This window comes from Vitis riparia, chromosome 15, assembly GCF_004353265.1.
Source record: "Vitis riparia cultivar Riparia Gloire de Montpellier isolate 1030 chromosome 15, EGFV_Vit.rip_1.0, whole genome shotgun sequence".
NCBI classification, from domain to species: domain Eukaryota; kingdom Viridiplantae; phylum Streptophyta; class Magnoliopsida; order Vitales; family Vitaceae; genus Vitis; species Vitis riparia.
Window position 1 is genome coordinate 17,502,326 of NC_048445.1, and position 18,192 is coordinate 17,520,517.

The window sequence follows — 18,192 nt, forward strand, 5'->3', positions numbered from 1 at the left end:
GAAAAAAAAAAGTGTAGTATATCCATATTAGCATTCTCCTCATGAAAACATGATTATGAATTCTTCAACATTTCAATTGGTAGGTCTCTCAATCTTTATATTCCAATGTCATACCTTAACTTTTTCAATATTGCATGACTGAATATGTTGAACATCAGTCTCACCTTTCTTTTAGAGCTCATGAGTATAGAAGAATTTAGGGAAGATATGCTTAGTTCTGTCATCTTTTACGGATCTTCTTTTAATTTTGCAATACAAACAACATTATCTTCATATAGCTTGGTTACATTGCCTCTAATGAAAGGTAGTCCACATGTTTCTTGAATATGTTGGATCACTAACCTTAGCTATACACATTCATGACTTGTTTCATGAATTGAAATAATTTTTGAATGATTTGAAGATGTGGCTACCATTGTCTACTTGACTAATCTCCAAGATATTGCCTTTCCACCATAAGTAAAGACATATGTCATTCGAAATTGAACTTTATGAGGATCTGAAAGATATTCTGCATCTGCATACCCAACCAGTTGTGGTTTTGATTCTTTTGAATAATATAAGCCCATGTCACTTGTTCCTTGAAGGTATCACAATATATGTTTAATTCCATTCCAATTCCTGTTAGTTTTGGCAGAACTGTATCTTGCTAGCAAGTTGATAGAGAATGCTATGTTTGGTTTAGTACAATTTGCAAGATACATTAGTACACCGATTGCACTGAGATATGGTATTTCTAGACCAAACAATTCTTCATTTTCTTCTTTAGGACGAAATGGGTCTTTGTTCACTTCAAGTGAACGAACAACCATTGGGAAATTGTCTGGATGTGATTTGTCCATATAGAATCATTTTAATACTTTCTTTATATATATATATATATATATATATATATATATATATATATATATATATATATATATATATCGATTGATGGACTAATATGCCATTTGAACAATGCTTGATCTACAGGTTGAGACAATATCTTTTTTCCCTAAGTCTTTCATGTCAAATTCCTTCTTTAAATAATTGGTTGTTTTTGTGAGCTCTTCAAGAGTTCCTATAAGGTTCAAATCATCCACATATACTACAATTATTGTAAGCCTAGTTTTCAATTTCTTGATAAAAACACATGGGCAAATTGAATTATTCATATATCCTTCTTTTAACAAATACTCACTCAAACGATTATACCACATGTGTCTGGATTACTTTAATCCGTATAGAGATCTTTGTAGTTTGATTGAGTACATGTTTCGAGGTTTTGGATTAGTTACTTCCGGTAATTTGAATTTTTCAAGGATTTTCATATATATGTTAGTATCTATAGACCCATATAAATAGGTTGTAACAACATCCATGAGACGCATATCTAGTCCTTCAAAGATTGTTAAACTTATCAAGTATCAAAATATGATTACATCCATTACAGGGGAATAAGTTTCCTCATAGTTTATACTAGGTCTTTGAGAGAAACCTTAAGCAACAAGTCATGTTTTATATCTTATGATTTCATCATTCTCGTTGCGTTTTTTCACAAAGACCAATTTATATCCAATAAGTTTTATGTTTCTAGGTGTTTGAACTACAGGTTCAAATACCTCTTGTTTTGCTAATGAGATCTATTTGGATTACTTCTTTCCATTTTGGTGAATCGTTCCTTTTTCGACATTCATCCACAGTTTCTAGTTCTTGATATTCATCATTTCTCATGATGTCCATAGCCACTTGGAATGCAAATATATTATCTATGATAATGTCACTACGGTTCTTTGTTTCTTCTGTATGACTTATTGAGATCTTTTCAATTCTAGATACCGACATTTGATCAATTTGTACCTTTTCAAGGGCTAAGTGTTTGTCAAGTTGGGTTTCATCATTTGACACTTTCATATTTGTGAACTCTTCAAGAGTACCAAGCTTTTCATATTGTTCCTTTTTTTTTTTCTAGGAATTGAATCCTTTAAGCTAATAAGTCTAACACGCTTCAAGCATGTCTTAGATTCACTTGCTATGACATTCTCCAATTGTCCTTCAGGGACATTAATAAGTGTTGGGGCATTCACAGCTGGCATGTGTGATTTTGTTACTTTCTTTATATCCGTGAAAGCATCAGGTAACTAATTTGCAAGTCCTTACAAATGAACAATCCTCTAAACTTCTAATTCACATTGTTTTGTACAAGGATCAAGATGAGACAAGGAGGATATATACCATGTAATGTCTTGCCATTCTCTTGGAATTGACTTGCCTCCCCCTAATGGTGAGAAAACATTTTCATCAAGATGACAATCTGTAAAGCAAGCAGTAAAAACATCACCTGGGAATGGGTCAAGATAACGGATAATGGAGGGAGAATTAAAACAAACATATATACCAAGTTAGCATTAAGGACCTAACTTGGAACGTTGAAGTGGAGCTATGGGAACATAGATAACACAACCAAAAATACGTAAATGTGAAATATTTGGTTGGGAGCCTAAAGCAAGTTGTAAAGGTGAGCATTCATGATTAGTTGTAGAACGAATTCGAATTAAAGTGGCAGCATGGAGAATAGCAGGCCCCCAAGCAGACAAAGGCAATTTTATTCTTAAGAGTAATGGTCTTGCAATCAATTGCAAACACTTAATAAGAGATTCAACTAGTCCATTCTGAGTGTGGGTATGAGCAATAAGATATTCAACTTCAATACCAATCGATATACAATAATCAAGAAATGTCTGAGATGAGAATTCGTCAACATTATCAAGACAAATTATTTTAATAGGGTGATAAGGGAATTGCACCTTGAGTTGAATTATTTGAGCAAGTAACCCGACGAAAGTAACATTTCTAGTTGAAAAAAGACAAACATGAGACCAATGAGTTGATGCATAAATTAAAACTATAAAATAAATTAAAACTATAAAATAATGAAAAGGTCCACTAGGTGGATGAATAGGTCCACAAATATCACCTTGAATACGTCTAGAAAGGTTGGTGATTCATATTCAACCTTGGTAAATGATGGTCTAATAATTAATTTGCTTTGTGAGCAAGCAACACAATTGTAATCATTGGGCATCAAAATCTTTTGGCTTCAAGGGATTCCCAAAAGAATTGTTGATGATACAACACATCATGGATAATCCTAGATGACCAAGAAGTTTATGCCAAATCATAAAAATTTTTAAGTCACAGAACTTCTGGTTCATGACAACATATGACTCAATGGTTCCAATGATTATTTGATATAGCCCACAAGAATGAGAAAGAAGCCTTTCCAAGATGTGTTTTTTCCCAGAAATAACTGAAGTAATGAGAAGGTATTCATTACTATTATCATTCATAGTTTCAATGTGATATCCATTTCGGTGAATATACTTGAAACTAAGAAGATTTCACTTGGATTTAGTAGAATAAAAAGCATCATTAATGTGGATTTTAGTTTCACTAGGTAAAATAATAGTTGCTTTTTTTAAGCCTTGAATCAAGTCTACAGGACCTGATATTGTATTAACATTAGACTTAACCAACAATAAGTTGGAAAAATATTTTTTATCATAAAGGATTGTGTGTGTTATGGCACAATCTGCAAGATATGCCTCTACAATGGATGTCGTATGATGTACCAAGGTATGAGAGAGATCCATGTATCTTCAAGTATAAATAAAGAAACTAATTTAAATAAGAAATAATAAAATGTGAAATAAACTATAAAAGATGAATAATAAACAATGTGTTCAAAGATGATAACAAAATAAACCTATTTGTAGAAAACTAAATAAAAACATAAAATTCAATCATAACAAACATTTCCATCACTAATTCGATTGTCAATTTTCCCATTAGGATTCTCAAAGTAATATGAGACATCTAAATGGGTTAGATCCACTGGGCCATCACTATCAATGAAGTTCATTTCAACTTTCTTTCCTTTTGCTTTTTGTAGACCCCCACTTGGGCCTCATTCTCCATGCAGCTGATTTTGCCACGTGGAAGAGCCCCCAGCGAGCCACGTGTCACTCTCGGATTGGTTGTTGAAGAATCAGATTGGTGGTTTGGAGGACCAATGAGAGGTCGACACGTGGCAATGAAATTCTAGAAGATTCCTGCATGCCGTTAGCAGGAGCGGAGGAGAGAGAGGCTGCAGGTAGTGGTGTTTTTGGTGGCTGTCTCTGCAGGTGGTTAGAGGGGCAAATCCGGGAGAAAAGAAAAGGGATTTTGCTTTTTGGAAGAGGCAGGCAGCTGAAAAAGAGGAGGAGAGCTTTCAGGTAAGGGGGCTTTTGTTTGGACATTTTTAGGGCAGCTGGAGAAAAAAAAAAAAAAGGAACGGCAGAGAGCTTTTGGAGACAGAGCTTTTTGTTTGGCTGTGGGAGAGAGGTTTCTTTCTGGGAGGAGGGTGCTTTTTGGGGGGCTGTTAGAGATTTTTTTGGGGGAACCAGAGAGGGAGCGAGAGGAGAAGGTTGACGGAGAGATCCCTTAGGGGTGCTGGGGGTTGTTTGGTGATTTTGGAGCAAAACTGGGAGTCCTGCTGATCTTTGCTAGAGAAAGACTTCTACAGGTAGGATCGCTGTATGCTTATTATGGTTTTTTTTTAGCTATTTATCACTCTCCTATATCTCTTGTTGATGCGTGAACATTTGTTGGTTTGCTTGGGGTGAATGATGAAGGCCACTTATTGTTTGTTGATATAAGATCCTGAACTCATGTTTGATGTTGTTGATCTTAATATGCATCGTTTCTACTGTGAAATACTCCACCATCCTGCCCATAGTTATATTTGATGTATTTATTCTCACCTAATCGAAGGCTCACTTATGATCCATGAAGTGAGGCCTCATTTGAGGATATTTTCATCTGTTATCTTTCATGCTCTGTTTCTATGCTCTTTTCCTTGTTGTGGCTTTTCTTTGTTCCTGGATTGTGCTCTATGCGTGGGCTGTGAGTGAGAGAGAGGGATTGGGGTTCAGCTTTGGAGTTCTGCAAAGATACACGCCCTCACAGTTTTCCTCATCTTCATACTTGAGACAGTTGATGCATCTCCTATTTGAACTGGGATTCCGCAGCTATTTCATTCACTTTGCTTACTGAACTCATAAGCTTAAATCAACCAGAGGTCCGGAACTATATCCATCACGTGAGATGTGATTTTCTGTGGCAGCAGCATCCTTAACTGAGAAGTTCCTATGCGCTAAGAAGGTGACGGTTCTGGATGTGGTGGACTGGTGGGAAAAGAATGGAGATGCTTGGGAGCTATGGCCGGCTTGGTATCGGAAGGTTGATAACTGGACACTTGTCAATATGATGGCCAGATGAACAAGTTGTTTAAGACTGGGACGAAGACCGGTATAGAAACAGTACATCAGAGGAAAGAGGGAGCCATGCTGGAATCCATTCCAAATTGCCTATGTTCAAGGCTGTACACGCTAGATCAGTGATACGAGCACAGTCATCAGTTGATTGCATTTGACTAAATTCCCTTCTCACCTTTAACCTCACTTATACCCACTGCATCATTTCTTCTCAATCATTTTTTTTTAAAAACCCATTAAACCCATTCTCTCTCTACACTCTCCTACCCACGTGCATGGAGACTATGCACTGTATCATACACCTTCCATACCCATTTTCCAACTCCACCAGTCAGCCTATTTTTTTCTCATAGTTTCACCATCTCTCCCATTTGTCCCTGTCATGCATGAATTTATACCTATATATCTCCATACCCATTTCTCCAATCCCATTTTCTTCCCCAAAAGTCATCTATGGCCTTCATCAAAGTTCCAACTTCACTCATACACGTGGATGGGAAGCATGAAATACCTGAAAAGAAGGAAAACGAACTTGAGAAAGAAATAGAGCAAGCCAAGCTATCCTCGAACGACGCCGGCGGCTTGCCGCCGGCGGCGAAGCGCCTCCGCCATCACCGGAATCTTGAGGAACTTGCTTCTCAAAACTCTCCTCTGTTCCTAATATTCAGCCATGAGAAGGAGGGAGATAATATTGACTCGATGGGTCTGGGGTTCTCAAGTTCTTCAGCGCAGTAGAGGGCGCGCTCTGGGAGTCATGTTTCAAGACTCTAATGTGTTTTTGTTGGTGGAGTAATGACCCTCTAAGGGTAGTGAATTTGTGCTGAAGGTATCGGGATCCAAAGAAGAAATCTGGTCATTGCAGCTTGATTCATTATAAGATGATAAATGGATGCTTAATCTGGACGTTATGAAGCCGTAACAGATTGAGTAACCTGATAGAATGGGTGTAGATTCGAAAAGTGAAGCTCATAAAGAATTTCAATCAGTACATGTGAATCCATTGATTGCTGTTTCTGGACAGCCTCAAGTTCCAACTGCCATGCACGGTCCCGATCTTGGCCTGGAATGATTGCCATTAATCTGGATTTCAAGAGAGGCGGCAATGGCAGCTTCTTGAAGACAGCTGCACACGGACACTTTGGAAGAGATGGCCTCGACTTCGCATGGGAAGTTGTGAAGCCTCTCAAAGAAAAAGAAGACCACCCACAGCCTGAGTGCTCCAGCTTCAATGCAGTCACAGCTGCAACTACTACTGGCCAAATCCGAAGAAATCGAATCCCTCACCGGATGAAGAGCTCGATTATCATGATGACGATGTAGATGAGTTGGAGCAGCGTTCAGATGGGGAGTTGTGAAAGCTAGGCTTGCAGATACAGCTGTTTCATGGCAGAACAGCGGGATGTAGAAGAGTTGAAGCATTGTTTAAAAGGTAGTTAATTGAGGATTTAGAAATTAATGCAGAATTGGTTGAAGGGAAGTAATTCTTCACGAAAAATAGCATATGGGGAGCATTGCTGGATGGAATTCGGTGTCCAAGAAGTTGATTACACAGAGAATGCGAGCTGGTGCAAAGGTGTGAAGTCATCTGAGCCAAGCAAAAAAATACTAATGATGGTGCTCGTGCCAAGCAAGCGACCTTGAAGACTGTTCTTGGAGAGGCACAGGCCTGCACTTTCTGAGCATATTATTTTGGATGCTGGTCTGATTCCGAACACAAAAGTTACTAAGGATAGCAAATTTGACATTGATACAATTCAGCGTTTAGCCCAATCTGTCGCTAAGTTTGAGAACTGGCTAGAAGATGTTATCTTGGGTGATCAAGTTCCTGAAGGTTATATTTTAATGCAGAATAAAATTTTTGGAAAGGACTGCCCCCCATCTCAACCAGATCGTGGTAGTCAGATCTATGACGAATTCTGCCCAATTTTATTGAACCAGTTCAAATCAAGGGAGTTTGTAAAGTTTGAGACTTTTGATGCTGCATTGGATGAGTTCTACAGTAAAATTGAGAGTCAACGATCAGAACAACAACAAAAGGCAAAAGAGGGCTCTGCCATGCAGAAACTCAATAAAATACGTGTGGATCAGGGAAAATCGTGTGCATACACCGAAGAAGGAGGTTGACCACTGCATTAAAATGGCAGAATTGATAGAATATAACCTAGAAGATGTTGATGCTGCCATATTAGCTGTCCGTGTTGCTTTGGCAAATGGTATGAATTGGGAGGATCTTGCCCGAATGGTGAAAGAAGAGAAAAAATCTGGAAATCCTGTAGCTGGCCTCATTGACAAGCTTTATCTTGAGAGAAATTGCATGACACTGCTATTGAGTAATAACCTTGATGAAATGGATGATGATGAAAAGACACTTCCTGTGGATAAGGTAGAAGTTGATTTGGCACTTTCAGCACATGCCAATGCTCGGCGGTGGTATGAACAGAAGAAAAGGCAGGAAAACAAACAAGAAAAGACTGTTATAGCTCATGAAAAAGCTTTTAAAGCTGCTGAAAAGAAGACTCGCCTCCAGCTTTCACAGAAAAAAACCGTTGCCACAATTTCACATATGCGAAAAGTTCACTGGTTTGAGAAATTTAATTGGTTCATCAGCAGTGAGAATTATTTAGTTATCAGTGGACGTGATGCTCAACAGAACGAGATGATTGTCAAGCGTTATATGTACAGAAAAGGGGACTGAAACAAGTGACAACGCAGTATTAGATACACCCCTGGGCCCCATTCCTACCCGGCCATGCATGGCCACCTTTAGTATGGGCCACTGTTGACCCACGTGTCCCACTCCTCTACACTCATGCAAACTTTTGAAAATAGATTTCCAGAAAAATCTCCTTTTTACAGGATCTTAAATCTTAATTTTTTTTATTTTTATTTTTATTTCTTGGTTTTGAATAAATCTCATTTTAATAAATTATTTCTTACCATTCTTTTTATTAAGCACGAATTATTTTATTTTTATTCTTATTATTATTATTATTATTATTTTATTTTTTTATTTTTCTTTCTATTTTTTTATTCTTATTTTTAGTTATTTTATTTATTTATTTATCCTATTTATTCATTGTTATCATTATCTTTTTCTTTAACTTTAAATATTGCCCATCTTTTCAATAAAAATTTGTCGTCATCATCTTTGACATATAATTTTAACAGCTTCCATGATTTTAAAAATGTTTTTGAAATAGACGTGAATTTAATCCCGTAATTCCGAATAATAAAATTTATGGAATTAATTCATGCAAAAATAAACGGGCTTTGGTGGGGGCCCCACATATATGATTTTATGATCGATTGATTGATTTGATTGTTTGACTGATTTATTTGCCATGTATAATTGATTTATTCTGTTCCTTGATATGCGCGTAATTATATCTATTCATTGTTCACTAACCTCCTCTCTTGATAGCGCATAGTGGCTCGCTGCTCAGGTACACACTCATTCCCGCTCTGTTTAGTCTACATGCATTTTCTGACTCTCATATGTGCATGATTGCTCCGAGTATTCATTGACTTTCTCATTGATTGCCATGACTTCATTTTATTAGTAGAGACCCGACTTTAGGGACTTAGAGGGGTGCTACGGTCTTTACCGTACCTTCCCGATAAGTAACCTGACCCCCGAACCCGATCCGGTTTTTCGTAGACCATCTTTTCCAAAATAAGGAGTCACACTTAGGGTTTTCTTTCTTATTTTGTTTACCCTTTAAAAATAAAACAAAAATAAGTGGCGACTCCAAGTCATTTTCAAAGAATCAATAAAAATCAAAATTTCAAACTAAAAATCGAGTTTCGCCATCGAGTGGGAAACGCATTGAGCCGAAATGCGGGGTCCACACTTTTATTGAGGCTTGATAAAGGTTAACAAAATGTTTTGAAGTACGACAAGTTTGTGACCAATGTCCTTTCATAGCACATCTATGAAATTTATTTTCACGAGCATGTTTACTTTGTGGTTCTATCCTCTTTTCAGGTTGTGCCTCTGAATTATTCCACTTCTGGTGGTTTGAGTTGTTCTTTTTACTTTGAGAACCACTACGATGAGAAGAATTATGTTTATGCAACCACGTCCTCTACCTCGGCCTCATCTATATCCATGTTCTTGTCCATGTCCAAGAGTTTGAACAAATGTGACATTGGCTTTAGGCAATGACACAAACCTAGAATGACAAAATTGGTGGTTTTTTTTAGTAAAAGCTCATTATTTTATTCAGCCATGAGAAGACATGAGATCAATTATGAATATTTAGTGAAATAACGCTCTCAATATTGCTGTTGTAGGATCACATTCAAGGCATGAAAAGTTGTAAATGTTTTTTCAAGCATATCTTCTTCAATGACCTTTTCTCCACACAATTTTAATTGTGAGCTAATTTTGAATAAGGCCAAGTTGTAGTTACTAACAGACTTGAAATCTTGTAATCTTAAGTGCATCTAATCATAGCGTGCCTTTGGAAGGATTACAATCTTTTGGTGGTTATATCGTTCCTTTAGATTATTCCAAAGGATGAAATGATCTTTGATCATAAGGTATTCACCTTTTAATCCTTCATCAATGTGACGACGAAAGAATATCAAAGCTTTGGCGCGATCCTGCAAGGATGCGTCATTTCCTTCTTTAATGGTATTTCCAAGATTCATCGTATCTAGATGAATTTCAACATCCAGAACCCAAGATAAGTAGTTCTTGCCCACAATATCGAGGGCAACAAATTCAAGCTTTGTAAGGTTTGACATTATCTAAAAACTACATATAATAATAATTAGAGAAATATTTCAATTATTATAATAAACTGTTAATAAAATGCTTTAACAATATTTCAAGTAAATAATATCTAAAAATATAATAACTTAAAACTTATCAATTATAAATATGGTAAAGATGTATAAATAGGAAATATAAATTAAAATATAATATATATATATATATATATATATTTCTTTTTCATAGCTTAAGGCTATGATTATTTTATTATAACAAAAATGTGCGAATTAATATTTATTTATTTTTTATAGCTTCTAACTATATAATATTGTTTGGTATAACTTCCAGTTATACCATGTAATTAAAAATAAAAAATTAGGGATCATATACATAACTTCTAGCTATCTATTTGTAATCTTGTAATTTTCCTCATAACTTCTGGTTATAGGGATTGCAAATATTTTTTATAACTTTTGGTTATGAATTTACCTCATAATTTATAATTTACCACATAACTTCTGGTCATAAGGATTGTACATATTTATGTATTCAAATAAAATAAGTGAAAGTAAAGATCAAAAAGTAATAAAATAGAAAATCATGATACAAGTTTATCATATACCTTTTTGTGAGAAAAAAGAAAGAAGAGTCTTTTTATTTTTCTGAAGAGAAAAATGTCTTTCTATTTATCTGAATAGAGAAAAATATTTATATATTTTTTGGAGAGACTATTATGAAATATTATTCTTATGACTTACCCATATTTTATTCATTTTTGCCAAATTAGTTATCAAGTTTAGAAATATTGCCAACAAAATTATCTAAACTCTTTTTTTTCTTCTTATTGTATACTGACTGTATATGATAATATTTCCTATTTTTAAAAACAAAAAATAAAATAAAAATTGGTAAATATGTTGAGTACTTTATGCCAATTAGGATGAATACAATTAATTTTAAAAATATTTTTTAATAAATTGTCAAACCTACCATAATTTATGCCAAATGAGAGCTATATCAAACTTTCGAAATTTTCACATATTTCAGGAAAATAAATTATTTTGCGAAAAAATGTGATAGGATAAAAAAAGAAGAAAGTATTTGCAAAAAATATGTTTTAAATTATGGAAATTGAAATTTTATTTTGAAATTTATAATAATTATCAAATAAGAAATATTATTTTGAAGAGATAGTTTTAATTTGAACATATCTTATTGACTACTTATGATATGTGATAAGATAAAAGATGAAATAAGATATATTGTTTACATCTAAACATAAAAAATAATAAATTATAAAATATATTCGAATTAGTATATAATAATCTCAGATTAAGATATATATACATCTGTCAATCAATCATAAATTTATCATTTCCATCATTTTTAAAACTTTTCTTTATAGTTTCATTTAAAAAAAAATAAAATTTGCTATTTGAATAATAATTAAAAAAATATGTATAAAATATATCATAAAATAATACCAATATACTATTTATGTGACATCCCATATCTGATAGGGGGAAAGTTTTTGACATTATATAAGTATGAACTCTTCTTAATCATATAAATGCATTTGAAAACTGTGAGAATCTATTTAGACCAAAAACAGACAATTTCTACATGATTAAATGCATGTGGTTACAATTTAATATATATAACTATTTTTTTTTTATATATTTTACAATATTAATGTGGACCAAAATTTGTCTAAAGCTTATTTTACATTGATTTTAAACTTAATTTTATCTTTAGATTTCAAATCCTTTTTATTTTTATGTTTTCCCTTTTTTTACTTCCCTCATTTTCGGCCACTCACGTGCACGGTGCACCACCAAATCTCCCCGTTCACCCGTTTTCCCTCTTCCTTTCACAAAGGATAATATTTTTTTTTTAAAAAAAATCAATTTGAAATCCCTTTTTATACCATTAAGAAAATTTCTAATAATAAATCAATTTTGGTAAATAAGGTTTAATCAATTTTTTCAAATACTTTTATTATACATCTTATCCAAAATTTCCAATATTAAAAAAATAATTCACGTAAATATTATTTTTTATTAATTAAAAATTAAGAATATATTTTAAAACTCTTTTACAGTAATTTCATGAATAATTATTAACATTTACATATAAATAAAATAAACATACAAATAGTATTCATTAATTTAACTTTTAATATGTTAGAGCCTCACTATTTTAATATTATTGAATATACAATATCCTAAATTATTATTGAATTAAATAAATTAAAAGTTTTTTATTAGCTACATTAAATAATATATAAATTTTTTATTATTTTTAATTAAGATAATAATATAAAGAAAATTTTAAAACAATTTAATCATTTATTATTATTTTTATCTGCACTATACATATAGCACCGTCACGAGGGTAAATCTGGCAACTCACTTTTCCCTAAACTCATACATATGGAATAACGATGAGACAATGTGAGCCGAACATCCCGAGAGCAGAGAAGGGAGAAGAGAGGGAAAGGCCTGGTCTATGAGAAAGCGGCAAGAGGGAGAAATCGGGTAGGTCCATCTGAAATTATTGGTTGAATAAATTTCTGTCTGCTGAAATATGTCTCCATCTCACTCTTTACCATTCCTTGATTTTTTTGAGGAGATCAGCTCGTTTCTAATTTAGGGTTTTGTTTTTTTTTTGAAGGTTTTTTTGGAACAGATCCGATCTGAGTTTCCGTAACCCAATGATATCGATTCATGGCGTGGGAATCAATCTTTGACAACAATGGAATCTCATGTCTATTCACCCTGCCGCTTTGATCAACATTGTGGGAGTCAGACATGGACAGTAACAGAATCATGCCCATCTACCTTATCCCCATTCTCTCCCTTCTCTTATGCTCCTCGACGTCATGGATAGGCCCGATCTGTATTTCAAGCCCACCCCATACCCACCGAGGTGGCTGTTGCTAGCTTTAGCATTTGTCTTAGTATTCGGAATTGAGTTAATCTTCCACACTTGTCATCTCCGTCCTACTTGTGCTGCCGTCCTCCGCACTACCATGGTGTTTTCTGCCTCCAGCTGATTGGATTCATTTTGGCATCACGGACAAGCTTGAGACTATTAACAGGTATGTGACAATGCACATGAGAAGAAGCCCCTCTACTTTTACCCCTAACCACCAACCACCATGGGTACACATAATAGAACACCCATTGCTGCAATTTCACAGGTTTCTTGCCTGTTTACCCGGAATTAACTCTGATTTTAGTTTTTGTTGGCTTGGCTATATAATTAAATACGTAAAGGAATTGATGCATAGTACTTTTCAGAAATCAAACATAACCTCAGTATTTTTTTTCTTTGCTTACACAAACATAACCTTAGTGATTTGAAAGAAAGTTAATCACTAAAGGTTGGATTGCTAATGAGACTTTATGTTGTTTTAATGTTGAGTTTCTACTTATGCATCTAGCCCTTAATGATCCTCAAGGACCATACTTTCTCTATAATGTTTGCATATCTTTTTTCATGATTAACTCAATTAGATTTATAAGTAGATGTGCGATTCTAACACAATCTCTTCAGCTTCAATGTTACCACTGTGAGCTAGAGGCAACGAGTGCGCAACCTACCATGTTCAAGGACTCTTGTATGCACCCCATCAAAGAAAAGACAAAAAGCAAGACAAAATACGGCAAAAGATTGGGACTAAGATCTAACTACAAGGGTGTTTTTCTCTAGCCAAATCTGAGGAGTTCCCTTTCATGCAAGGCTTTGCATTTTTACCTAACAAAAACTTCTTTAGAGCAATAGAAAAATTAGTTTAATTTAAATATGAAAACTGTGAGTACTTCAAGTGGATTGACAATTCCGGATCAAAATTCTTACATATATATATATATATATATTCCTAGTTCTGTTCTTTCAAAATCTACCTCAGATTAATTACACTTATTCAGAGTTAATGGTGCTTGCAAGGTCGTTAGAGGTGAAGGTAAATGGTTTGAGGTTGTAGATGAACAAAATTTAACCAATGCAGTTTTTTTTATTCCTTTTTTTTTTTTTTCTCTTCTTATTATGGGTATCTTGGTTAAATTTTGTATAACAGATCAAGGGTGTTAGAAAGTGTTGTTTTTTAGCTTAGTCTTTTTTACTCTCTTTGTAATTTGATCTAACCTCAAGTTCAAGTGATCCATCTTAAGAACTGAGGATGGTCTGTTTGGTATATATCCATTTGTTCAAATCAAAGTTCAATCAATCAACATAAAAAATTCTTTGAAAATATTTTAGTTGAATCACAACATTGGATTGATTTATATTTCTACTATTTAAAGCTAAATTTCCAAATTAGGGTTTGAGGAAACAAAGTAGTTGTTAAGATGGTCTCTTTTTTCTCCTTGGCAAATTGGTAGTGTTTGTTTCTCAAGAAAATCTATCCCTAGAAAAACATGTTTTCTATGAAAAAGGGAGTTGCTTAATCTTGTCATGCTATCCCTTTTCTCATTTTTATCTTGGGATTGGGATGAAACCCTTTGTTCTTGATTGGGCATCAAGAAGCTGCTAAGATCAAGCTAGGTGGTAAATTTAAGTGTATTCCTAATAAAGAAAGTATATGGTTGAAGTTGAAAGGTACTGGTTAAGTTTTTAGAAGTGGATCGATATACTTGAGTTAGGTAAAACCTTGTTTTCGGTTATTTTTTTTTTTTGTAATAATTTAAAATGCTGTTTTGTAATTGCAGGAGTATTCTGGGCATCAAAGCACAAACCTGTCAAGGTCACAAGTGATGTTTCCCATATCATACACCTGATGTTTCCCATGGCAGCAGGAGCTCAAGTAAGAACACTTATGCCCCTAAATTCAGAATGTGGCTAATATTTTTCTAAGCTGATCAGTGTTAGGGAGATGTATACTCTAAAGTTATAATTGACTCTAAATTTATAATTAAAATCATGTCTTCTTAAGTAAATGAGAAATCCATCATTTTTACCCCTTAACAAGTTAGTCTCACATGTGGAAATTACTAGATGAGAAGCTAGAATATGTAGTATCTTAATTCTAGTGAATTTGATTATATGAAGGGAATTTTGTTGATAAGTCCTTGTTTGGTGCCTTTGGCCTAGGTACAACAATTATCTCATGGGACTTTGCCCATTTGGATTTTTAGATTCAAAATTTCAATTATCAGAACCTCAATTCTGTCATATTCCAAGTGTTTTAGGGAGCTCATGTTCTCCTTCCTTCATTCAGAAGAGTATTTGGACATCAGGAATTGATCCAACTGTTGAGAAGGGTGATTTTATTAAGTCAATTCTTCGTCCTGTGAGAACAGCGGACGATGTAGGTCCTCCAAAGATTTGGTCTAATGGAAGGGCTTTGATTTCAATGGAAGAGGAGTGAGAGGGGGAAGTTGTGTATAGAAAAGGGCATTGAAATGGAGAAATTATATAAACAACTACAATAAACAGTTAATTTTTGTTCTACATTCATATTCTGTCATACTTTAGGTTATGTCGTTCATTTTCTTTTAGTTGTATAATTGATGTGTAAATTAAGTATTTCAAGGACTTGGGCTAATTGATACCATGGGCCTTGATCCTATTGGAGAAAGCAACTCGATTGGTAAAGCAAAATACATTTGCTTTAAATTTTTCCTTTCCAAAGAATGTTGCATTTTCTTGTCTCCAGGATATGCTGATATCCACTTCTGATTCATTGTTTTCTGGTGTCTCTGTTCCGCATTTCCTAATGCAGGTAAAGAGAATTTGAGGTGTTAGTCATAGAGGTTGGAGTTCCAAAATCACCTTTTACCTCTACCTGGCTCCCAAATGTTTGAAATTATGTGCCCTTTTACATTGTATAGATGGGTCGTTGTCATGCATCCAGGAACATTAGTGATGCCTAGAAAGCCAATGAGAGGGAACCAGAAATCACCATGGCAGTACGGAGGAGAGCAGCAGAATAAGAATGGAAGGTGAGCTAAATTCCAAATGCCAAGACAAATACTAATAAGCTAGCAGCAGCCACCTTGGTAGTTATGGGGTGGGCTTGCAATGCAGAGTTTGGCTTATTCTGGAACTTAAACTCGATGAGGTTGAGAAGCATGGGAAGAATAAAGGTAAGAAGGTCAAGAATGACGTTACGTGCAGTAGAAATATGATTATGTTGTTGTAATGTTGTTGGGTGGATTATGTTGCTGCAATGTTGTTGGAGGTTAATTCCCAGAATGTTAAAAGTAGCATGGTTGTGTTCTGGACACCTAATTTATCTCTAAAATAATTGTTTCTCATCTCTTTGGAAAAGCAAATGAAAGAGTATTTGTAAATGAACCAGCTTGTGGCTCCTGCCATGAAACTCTAGAGTTAACTGATTAGAATGAATGAGAATAAGATTCATGTTGTATTTCATATCATTATGTGTTCGTGTGCAGGTGGAAACTTCAAATAAGAGCACGTCTTCTTCCCTAATGAAAAACCACCCCTTGCACCAGTCATTATTAAAAAGCCTTATGAGTCTGCAACAAAATTTGCATTTCGAAAACAAAATGGTCTTCATATTCATATTTGATATCATTGAGCTCTCCAAAAAGGTTGAAGGTTGATCTATGACAAATTAAAAATTGCAACTTCAAGCCTATAACTAGAATCAGATTTAAGATGGGTTTTTGTCATATTTCATATCCATCTCCAAAATCTAACAAACAGGTACAGGGATTGATGAGAGAATATGCTGCATTTGAGATTATATGCTAAGAGAACTTCATACAAAAATGCCCATGAGGGTCCCCTTATGATTGAATTCCACAGATTAACAGAGACCCCTGAAATGAGATTTTGTGGAGAAGATGTGTTCTTTTTTTTATAATTTGAAGAAGACACATTTGTTATTACTTAATTTCTTTAATAATTAAAATAAAAAATATTAAAGGTCCAATGAAACAGAAGCCGTTAGACTGGGTGGACGAAGACAAACATTCTTTTTCCCACATTTTGCTGCTTGGCCCCTTCCTAAATTAAATTCCTGAAAAATTGTTTTTTTATTTATTTATTTTTTATTTTTTATTTTTTATTTCCCATCTTTCTTTCTTGGATTAAAGTTGTTTATATATAAATCTTGTAATTAGTCAAATTTTTTGTTATTTTCATTAGCATTAAATTTAATAATTTCTCAAATATTTTTTATTTATTTTGGAAACAAATGTTTAAATATTCTTTTAAAAAAATTAATAATACTATTTTGAAAAAAAAAAAATCATGGGTATTAAGATGGGGTACTTATTATATAAATAGACTAAGGTGTGACAAGACATGGTCCTTAAAGTAGGTTCGTCCTCCTCAAAGATGATCTCAGTGCAAAAGGATAATCTGCGTCCTACCTCAGAGATACAATAGTTAAGGCCTTGCCTTAGGTGCACTCCTGTGGTGAGGTTTACAGTACAATTGAAAATATTCTGAATATAATTCCTCCAGTCAAGTAAAGGATAAGAGGGTTATAGTTGAGAGGGATGCAGTAGATTAATAGACCGCAACTGGCTAGCAGTAGTGACTTGGGTGTAGTATGATTGGATGCAACACTTGTGAGTGCAACCTCCAGTGGATAGTTGCAGTAGTGTAGGTGTTGCAAAGGTGGATGTTGTAGTAGGCCTTGCTGCAATGGAAGATGCAACGGGCGATTGTTGCAAATGGAAGATGCAGCGTGTGATTGCTGCAAAAGAAGCAATCTACAGCACAGGTGATGCTAACAATTGCAGCACGCATTGGTGCTTCAAGTAATGGTTGCGTCTCTAATAGCAGCAAGGAGCAAATAGAGAGAAAGTGAGAAACAAATATTTAGAGAGAGAGATAGTTGGAGAGAATGAGATGAAAAAATCTCTGACGGGGTTGCCTTTTATAGGTAGGGACTCAACGGAACTCTCCAAAAATTGCTGAATGATAACATCAATTTTTATTTTTTTATTTTTTTTAAACAAAAATCAAGTTGGTAGATGACTCATTCTTTCCTTTTACACTGGCCACTCACTGAAGGGTTAAGTCAAAACAAGGAGAAGACACTACCTGTAACTCATGCACTCTTTCAACAATATCCCTCACAAAGTGGATGAGTGAAAAATGAAACGATAGGAAAAACCTAAAATCCAATGTATTAATACAGGTGTCCAAAGGTTCTGAACCGGTCTTAAGATAAATAAGTATTAAGTTATAGAAATATGG

General features: G+C 34.4%; 1 long non-coding RNA gene across 1 annotated transcript; it reads left to right on the top strand.

Moving 5' to 3' along the window:
- Positions 1–12,457: 12,457 nt before the first annotated feature.
- On the top strand, positions 12,458–16,389 carry LOC117931520. Its single transcript, XR_004654061.1, has 4 exons — positions 12,458–12,548; positions 12,685–13,111; positions 14,724–14,818; positions 15,737–16,389. It is a non-coding gene; the product is annotated as an uncharacterized LOC117931520 (long non-coding RNA).
- The last annotated feature ends 1,803 nt before the right edge of the window (positions 16,390–18,192 follow it).